Source organism: Rhyacophila brunnea, unplaced genomic scaffold (assembly GCF_057557595.1).
Source record: "Rhyacophila brunnea isolate RB1 unplaced genomic scaffold, BYU_Rbru_1.0 scaffold_76, whole genome shotgun sequence".
NCBI lineage: Eukaryota > Metazoa > Arthropoda > Insecta > Trichoptera > Rhyacophilidae > Rhyacophila > Rhyacophila brunnea.
In genome coordinates this window covers 812,341-822,368 of record NW_028233346.1, presented here as the reverse complement: position 1 = coordinate 822,368, position 10,028 = coordinate 812,341, and positions in this window count along the sequence as shown.

Genomic DNA, 10,028 nt, shown 5'->3' with positions numbered 1-10,028 from the left:
ACCCATAAAAAAGTATGGATCCCAATAAACAGCAATACAATCCATTTAATCCAAACCAAAACCAACCGCCGTCCAACACGAATCCTTTTATGCAATCACAACAGAAACCGGCTTTCAACTTTCTGGGACAGTCTCAAAGTGCAGGCAATACGCCTGTTGGTGGTGGATTAATACCCACACAGCCACATTCTGCCAATCCGTTTCTTAATTCTGGTACTTCATCTTTTGCACAAAATTTTGGTGGGGCAGGTAGTGGTAGTCTTTTGCAAGGAGCTATTGGTGGTTCAAGCACGACAAGTAATATTTTTGGAAGTGGTATGGGAAATAACACCATTGGAAATATTAATAGTAATTTGGGGAGTAGTGGTAATATAACTGGAAGTATATCGAATTTGGGTGGTAGTAATATTATTGGTTTGGGTAGTAGTAATAATATGAGCAATGCCATAGGTGGTATTAATAATATGAATAACATGGGAGGGAGTAATAATAATTTGAACATTACTGGGTTCGGTAATAATCTCAGCAGTATGAATAGTACACCAGGAAATGCTAGTTTGAATAATATGAATAGCATGGGTGGCAGTAATTTGAAAAATATGTCAGGAAATAGCAGTATGAATAATACAACAGGCATTAGTAGTATGAATAATATGGGTGGAATTGGTAGTGTGAATAACATTTCTGGTAACAGTAGTATGAACAATACACCTAGTAATACCACTATGAATAATATACCAGGCATTGGTGGTGTTAATAATATGGGTGGCAGTAATATTACAACTACTACAGGTGGCTTTTTGGGAAACACAACTACGCCTTCAACTAATGCTAATAACACCAATAACCATTTTTCATCAAATATTTTCGGCGGCACTACAAGCAACGCTTCACCATTTACAGGTACAAATAACCAATACAATACCACGGTGTCTAATCCAAACACTTCAATTATTTCAAATCAAAGTCAAAATACAAGCCTTCAACCTTCGTCATTTCAACCACTACAGAACCCTTCATTATTCCAACAATCTTCACAAAATAGTTCATCACAGCCCCAACAGCAGACTTTTCCAAATACATCTTCAATACAAAACGTATCATCGACTGCAAATATTTCCAATGCACCAACATCAACCAATCTTTTTGGATCTGGTCAGAATACACAATCAAGTATGGCAAATGAAAACAAGCAAAATGCTTTTTCTACTGGTTCAAATAATTTATTCACAAATACAGTTAATCAAGGCGGTAAAAATGAACCAAATACAATGAACAATATAAGTACAATGGGAAGTAATACAATTAATAATACTAACGATGCCAATAACAACGCTAATAATAATACAAATGTAGGTAATAATTTTAATAATAATGCGAGTGCTTCATTAGGAACTTCAAATAATTTATTTAATATAAACCAAAGCCAACCTCCATATCAAACAAATATATCCACAGTTGAAACAAAGAATAATGTTTACGACAATTCTACCCAACAAAGGCCAACAAACCCATTATCAAAAGAAACACCATTGATATTCAGAAGCAAAACTGTAAATGAAATAATTGTACTACAACAAAGGAAACTAAACGAAAATATACAAAACTTTAAAAATGCAGCCAAACAAGTTTTCGAATGCAACGAAAAAATAATACGAGCAAGAAATAATTACTTAATAATAAAAGATAAACTCGAAAAAGAAGAAAAAAATGTAGATGAAATGGAAGATAACATAAATTTCTTTTTATCTGTAATTGATGATATTAACCAAAATAACCCAGTTGAAAATCCAACTGACAAAGTTTGCGCAACCAATAATTCTATGAGGTTTGTGGTCAATGAGGTCGAAAAAATATTCGATGAGTATAATTGCATGGTCGATAGTCTCAAAGATGAAGATGACTCTGTTATGTCGATGATTAATGAAAATATGAATCTTATCAGAAGCATTGACGAGGAACTTAAAATACTCGAAAATGAGTGGTAAAGAATAAATTCAATTCATTTATTATATATAAATTATTTTAATCTGAGAATAAATCACATTCATTGGATAGTTTTATCTTATTACTTTTTATTTTCTTTAAACATAGCATAACCTTGAAAGCGCCGTGGAGCAGGCTATGTTTTTACTCCAATCAATAGCATCTACATCCCTTTTTAAACCTTCCTCTTTACTTCTTATCTTATAAGACTATTAATTCAAGTGCCTTTTACGACCCTATTTTTTGTATATATGCCTAATTTTGCAGGGAATTCACAACCACTGAAATACTACTCATGGTTTTTTTTATTATGTCAATATTATTGTTCTCCACGCATTATTTGCTGGAAAGAAAATCTATTTGAATTCATAATAAATGTAACTTAGTTTACGTTTTTTGAATTATGACATTATTCTCGTACTAAAAGCATTATTTGCGGGAAAGAAAATTGATTTGAATACATAATAAATATAACTTAGTTTACGTTTTTTGAATTATGACTTTATTCTTGTACTAAAAGTATTGTTTGCGGGAAAGAAAATTGATTTGAATGCATAATAAATATAACTTAGTTTACGTTTTTTGAATTATGGCAATATTCTTGTTCTAAACGCATTATTTACTGGAAAGAAAATCGATTTGAATGCATAATAAATATAACTTAGTTTACGTTTTTTGAATTATGGCAATATTCTTGTCACCACGCATTATTTGCTAAAAAAAAATTGATTTGAATATGCAATAATTGTAATTTAGTTATAAGTACCTTTTTAATTATTTTTGATATTTTTGGAATTTTTAAGGTGTTATATAGTTTATTTTACAATAAATTTTTAAGCCATTAAGTATATTTCGCTCTATTATAAAAAAATTATAAAATTATAGTATTACATGACCAATTTGAATTTTATATGAAAATAGATGGATTATTAGAAACTTAAACCCGTAGTGAAGATATTCAATTCATGTTTTTATCTTTTATCTCGGAAAGTACCATTTTATCAATATGACTTTCTGCGGCCAATATTCACCTTAAATTCAGCCCATTCACGAATGCGATAATCAGAATTGCAATGACTTATTTTTTTATATATTATTCGTCATCACGGGAAATTATTCAACAAACTATACACTTACATATATATTTGTTACTAGAGTAAGTTTTTTCCCCTATTATAGGTAAAGCATAAAACTTACATAGAATACATTATATTATCGTGTATTTCGTTGTTTACAATTTTGAATCTTTTTTTAAACATTTACTTATCTTATGAATAATAAATTAATAGTGGGAATTGGTATAAATACAGCATGTGTTCACTATTTCCTACAGTCTATTAAACTGCAGGTAAAAGAAAGACTAAAGGGAATGGTCATTCAAATAAAATTATAATTAAATTGTGAATAATTGAATTACCATGTTTGAAACCCAAAATATCGAAAAATAACAATATTCTAAGAATTTTATTGGTTAGTTTATTTTTTTTCTCTTTTTATATTTTTTACAAGCAAAACTTAACCTCACAATATCAGAACGTTTTTTTAATGAAAAAATGGTTAAAACGTTCTGAATTGCCAAGTCAAGTAGCTCACAGCTTCCTGGAGAAGTCACCATCACGGTAGTAAACGGCTTTTAATTCTTGGACTTGTGTTCGGGAATCATTTCAAGTAGTTTAAAACAAGAAAAAGGTATAATTTAATGCCGAAAGCAATTACTTCGTGGATAGATCAAGCGGTGTTTTCTGTATCCCATCGCAGTTAATTGGCATTTAAACTAGTTTGATAAAGTAACAATGTATTTTCATAAGATAGATTTGCACATTTCCTCATTTAAATTTAAGATTCTAGGTCTTTATTTACATCACAAAATTATCGCCACTAAACAGTCACCGTGAAACTAAGAACATAGTGTTTAGTTGATAATGTTCTATATATATGTTTTTTACTATTTCTGTTGTGCTCATAAACCTTTAAAGACGTTATTTCGAGTCTTCTTCACAATCCAAGTGTTTGTGCATATCCTGCGACTTAATCTTCAATTTTTTTCATAAAACATGCAGTGTTTATTGTATTAATATCATTGCATATCAAAACTTATTTTCTAGTATTTTATTAATAGTTGGGTATTTTTAATTGAACGGTAAGTAAAATTTAGAAGTTTTTCATTATAAATTCTAAAAAAGTATTTTTAATGGTTAATCTAATTTCTCTATATTTTTTTTATGGATTAATTATAATCTTGAAAATTTCCATTTTATTACAACTTTATTTTGTCTATTTTCTCTTCGCGTAAAATATATACTTTTGATCCCCATTTTACATAGATTCTCCTTTATACCGCCTCTTCGAAATTATCGGTTCAAGGGTCATTTCAGTTCTATAATTTCTATCCTTTGTTAATCTTATTATAACATCGATTTTCACATATATTATTCTGGCATTGAGAAGGAAATCATTATTTAATAAGTAGTACTTAAATATTTGGGTAATAGCCTTTGATCGATTAAATAATGTCAAATGGGTAAATTTTTTTAATTTATAGAATCATTATATGAAATTTTAATATAACATAAATATATAAAATAAATTTGCATTGGCGTATCGAAATCATTTTAATCATATTCTACTAAAACACAATCTCTAATGTTTTTTTCCATATCAAATTGACCTTGTAAAATTACAAAATTTTACTATTCAAAATCATATTTTTTAATTTTATCACAATAAAAAAGTCTAAAATTATGAAATAGTAAAAAAAATATTCATGCAAGGGTAAGAATTTTGTTTCCCTACTTCCGACATGAAATATAATCAAATTTCTTAAATTTAGTCGACTGGAAACGAAGAATAGTTCGGCTTATGACAGATGTACAAATATTTAATTCAAAAGAAAAAAAAATATTTTGAGAACTATAAAAAGTTTTACTTTAAAATCACAGATTGCATAAATAATGTTAGTACAAACGCTGATATATGTTGTCATTTAAGATCTATACTCTCAAAAATATTAATATTTCATATTTTAAGAATATAATTGAGATCAATGCATTTATAAACATATTGCGGTATCCTTTAACACATTAAAGCTCGCTAGAAAACCAAGAAAGATAATTACTTCGAGAAAGTACTTTCACGATATTCTTATAATCTCTATTATATACTTGTAATGCCGTGTAAGTTTATTTTTCACCAAATATATCATTTTTTGTGTTCCTGATATAAAGATTAGTCTTCTCCAATTATTTATATTTGAAGTATCACAAATTATATTTAATATTTATGTCCTCCAAATTTTATAAAATGCGGTTTTTTTTAATTTCAATGATTGGCACAAACTACACATTAGCATATGAAAAAATTAAATGATCATTTATTTTCAATTGTTTTATATAAGCATGTTCTAAAGTTCAAAAAGACGAAATATTTACGATAAAACCTTTTCGTTGATTTCACTATACCGGTTTTTCAATTTTTTTTTATGATATAATGTATAGATTATGTACAAGAATAATTAGACAAATAAGACACTGGAACTACACACTTAAAATAAGAATCTTGAAGCAAAAAATGTTATAAATCTATTCACTTTTTTGGGATTATCAGTAGAAGTCAAATATATGTTGCAAATCGAATTCGTTCTAGATTATTATTATTTTTCTGTGGATTGATTTATTAGGTAAATCAATAAGATATGATAAATGACCCAAAATAAATTATCATAGTTTGACTTTTTTAAATATATTTATAAAGCAGCCATAAGATAATTCAAATATGATAAATGCATTCTAACTTTGCATATTTAAAAAATAGATTATTTTGGTTGATGATTGGGCCGCATTGACACATCAGATCAATAGCTCTTATAGTTCTTATTGCCCATAAAGAATTTTGTTTGATTGTTAAACGAAAAACATTGAGAAATCTCTTGAAAATGTAAAAATCAATTTTAACAAATCATATTCATCAATAAAAAAATATAATGTTCGTTTACAAAATTTGATATATTATACGCACTATTTTATAGTTTTATTTCGTTCTTTAGACAATTAGACGTGTGTTGATAGAGAAACCAAAATTTGTTGACTTAAAGTTGCATGCTAATTATAATTTTCATAGGAATATGATTGAAAAACTATATCCAAGATTAAATATATTCAAAACGGATTAATTTCATGCCATTGTTTTTTAAAAGACTATTTATGTCTATTTCAAAACAAATCTATCGAATATATATGGCAGATATTATGTATAAATTTTTTCAATATAAATTATCTTTGAATATTTTATTAATTGATTACACAACTAAAAAACGCCCAAAACTGTATTTTACAATATTATAGTCGTAAAATTTTTTAATTATGGCATAATTTTGGATTCGCACTTTGTAATATATTATTCAAGTTTAACTTGAAGGATTTCCCATGGAAACATCATATCTATACACTTCTTTTACATACTCTTCGATACCTCTCTCTTTTTAAGACCTCTTAATTTTCGAGCTTTTCTCAATCTTAAAGTTTGGATATATGCCAATATTTTGTTTGTGACTTCGAGTTCTTTCTGATACCTTTCATATTATTCTGATACCATTTCATCCTATGATACTGATTATGTTATAATCTTTACCTTAAACTTGTATTAATGTCAATTATATTGTTATTTAATCATGTTACATTGGTTTCTTGTTTTAGAATATGCTAAAATTAGTATGCTGGCCATAACGATTTCCTTCGCATGTGATGCATTTTTTTATTTAGAATTTTTCAGATCAGTCACAAGAAGGTTAAATTTCAGTTTAAATTTGTTTTATGCATTAAATTTATAAATTTTTATGAATTACAATGTGAAAGCAAAGTCTTTATAATCAAGATAATTTTCACGTGAATAATCTTTTTCTATGCTTATTAGAAAATATAAAAATAAATGCCAAAATATCTAAATAAATCAATCTTTTGGTATAAAACTTAAGACTTAATGGGGTTTTAATCTTTTCTCATCAAGATATATGGCTTCTTCATCTAAAAAATCACCCTTTTCAGGTAATTTAGCTTGGAATTTTGCAACAAAATTTCGACAACATTTTTTCATTTCAAAAAATACTGTTAAATTTTATAAATAACGTAAATGACGCATTAATTATAGGATTTCATCCGAAATTGTTTAATTGACAGGAAATTTGGTTTTATTAAAATAATCAAGTGATTCTTTATTACAAATACATTATAATATTGGGTAATTTATACCCTATGTTAATTTTTTAAATATTTTTTATATTTATAATGCAACCTTACTGTAGATTATTATCTTCTGAATATTCCATAATTACAAAAAAATAAATTTTTGGATTTTATGATTAGTATGGGGTTTTTATATATTATGTAAACAGATAATTCGATAATTTCTTTATAAATATTTTCTTCAAGCGGAATATATTTCCAAAATGTAAAGTTTGATACAAATCCCTCAGAATTTTTAAATTAGTAACTACATTTTTTTTTGGACTTTTAGTTGAATGAATAATTATTTCTTATCTGTGTTTGCATCTCATTAAAATTTTATATAAATTTAACATTGGATTTATATCTATTTATGGCTAATTATTTTTGATTTATATTTTCTTATGTGCAACCTAAAATTGCTATAAAAACACATTATATTTAAATTTATTGAAGTTTCTAAAGTTTACAATCTGTATTAACGCATAATTTAGGTTCAAGACTTATGCGTTCAAGTCACTTTATCAATGATATTGTTTGTGTCCAATGTTTTAGTTAAAATTGTAACATCATTATTTTTTATATTATTTTAATATTACTCATAATCAAATTCAAAGATTTTCGTGTTCTATAACTATTTTATTTGATATTAAGACCTATTCCGTTTTTAAATTCAGAGTATCACATCCAATATTACAGAATTCATTTTTTTAGATTTGAACTGAAAATAAAAAAGGTAAAATCTCGATTTTGGATCACTTACATCGCGACAATGTAGTTTTAAACCAAGCATCAAAATAAATTTAAGAAATAAAATTTTCACAATAAGTTTATGCATCGAGTCATATGTTTTATCACCTATATTAAATGATTATAAAGACGTACCCAATTTTTTTTGTATATCTAGCCTTAAAATTACACATGTTCCTACTCGTTTCTAAATAAACCGTGCATATTCTTATATATTTTCAAAACTATTGAGCGTTTTTATAAGCTCTAATTATCTTAATTTCTTTTCTAGCACTGTTATTATTACCATTAAACAAACTATGTTTATATAAACATGTATTTTTTTTATTGCTGATTGTTCGGCTCAAAATTACATCAAATAAACATCCATATATTATATTGCATTTCTTTTTTATTTGAATATAACACATGTAAATTTTGATATTCTTGAATGTATTATATTTCGTGTTTAATTATTTTGAGGTGCATGCCTTTATATAATAGTGAGAAATAATCATCATGAATAAAATTTTAGCTAAAATAATTGCTAAATATGCTATTAACCATAACATATAAAAACATATCATATAGTTTATTGAAATATAAAGCTCATAACAGAATTTTAAACCATTATTGCCATATTTTTATTTTCATTTCTACATGTTCCTATACCCAGAATAATTCGATTTTCTTAATAAATTTTTTTTATTAGTGTAATAAAGCTTTAATTCGACGTAATTGCATCATAAAATACCAGTTAAAAAAATATATTATATGGTTTTTGATTTTTTACATAAATTACATGAAAAGTTTAAAATTTTTATGCTGATATAAACGTGAACAGTTTATGACTTGTGTTTATTTGAACTTATAGAATTAAATGGAAATGTGTTTTTATTTTCATATATAAAATCTCCTTTTAGAATTTTTTTTTATTTGTAATTAATGGTGCAAAATATCATGAAAAATAAAATAAAATGTAAAATTCGTTATTATAAGATAGAATAATCAAAAAATTAAAAGGTTTATTATTGCCTCGAAATCAAGCAAAATATTTTTTATAGACAAGCTTGTGTTGCATAAATGATAAAATACTAAAAAATCATTCTATGATCATTTCTTTGTTGAAAAACCACATATTTTAAGTAATAAAAAATAAAACATGGTAATTTTTATATGAATACAATTTTGGAACCTTTAGATAATTTTTAAAGCCAAAGGTTGAGTATATTATGATATTAATTTTTCATAAAAGATGTATAGTGTTAAATACGTACTAATAGCAATTTTTATGCTTACTATCTGATTATTGAGATAGTGCATGGAATCAAGCAAATTTTAAGCCCCAAATTAAATATATAATTGAATCTTTGATTATCAAAAAAAATAAAATAAAAATTTATGTAATTATACATATTGATAAAAATTCAAGTTCTCATAAAATAACTACTTAAAGGATTTTATTTTACATATGAATTAGACCATTCCAAATAAACCAACGGAATATCAACAATTTAGATTCTTCATATATCTCCTAATTTTTATTGTATACATTAGCATATCTGCATAGTAACTTGAAAATCTACAAAAAATAAAGGAATCAAATGAATAAATATTTTCAATTGACATTAAGCATAGAAATTTATTCTAAATAAACTTTGATTTATGATTTTTAGAAAACAAATAGCAGGTTTTCACTCCTTTTCACTAAATTTTATTTACCAACTACCTTAAGAAACAAATTGAAACCACAGTTAGATGTTATAGCACTATCATAATGGATTTTTAGATACGGCATTATGTTTTAAAGGCTAAAAATTGCTTCTTTTTTTGCGATTCCGTAACTTAGAAGGATTTCTCTTAGATCTTTTTTCGATCGAATTACCCATCAAATAGCATTAAGACCAATTCTAATCCCATCAATAATTGACTCATAATTTGAGGTATAAAAAATAAAACAAATAAATATTCTTTGCATTCAGTTTATCATGAAATGATTGTAAACTAATTCCCTTAACTATTTTGATTTATACAATATAATTACAAATTTACAAATATCGTTTACACTTCATATATTTTTAAAAATAAAACCGCATA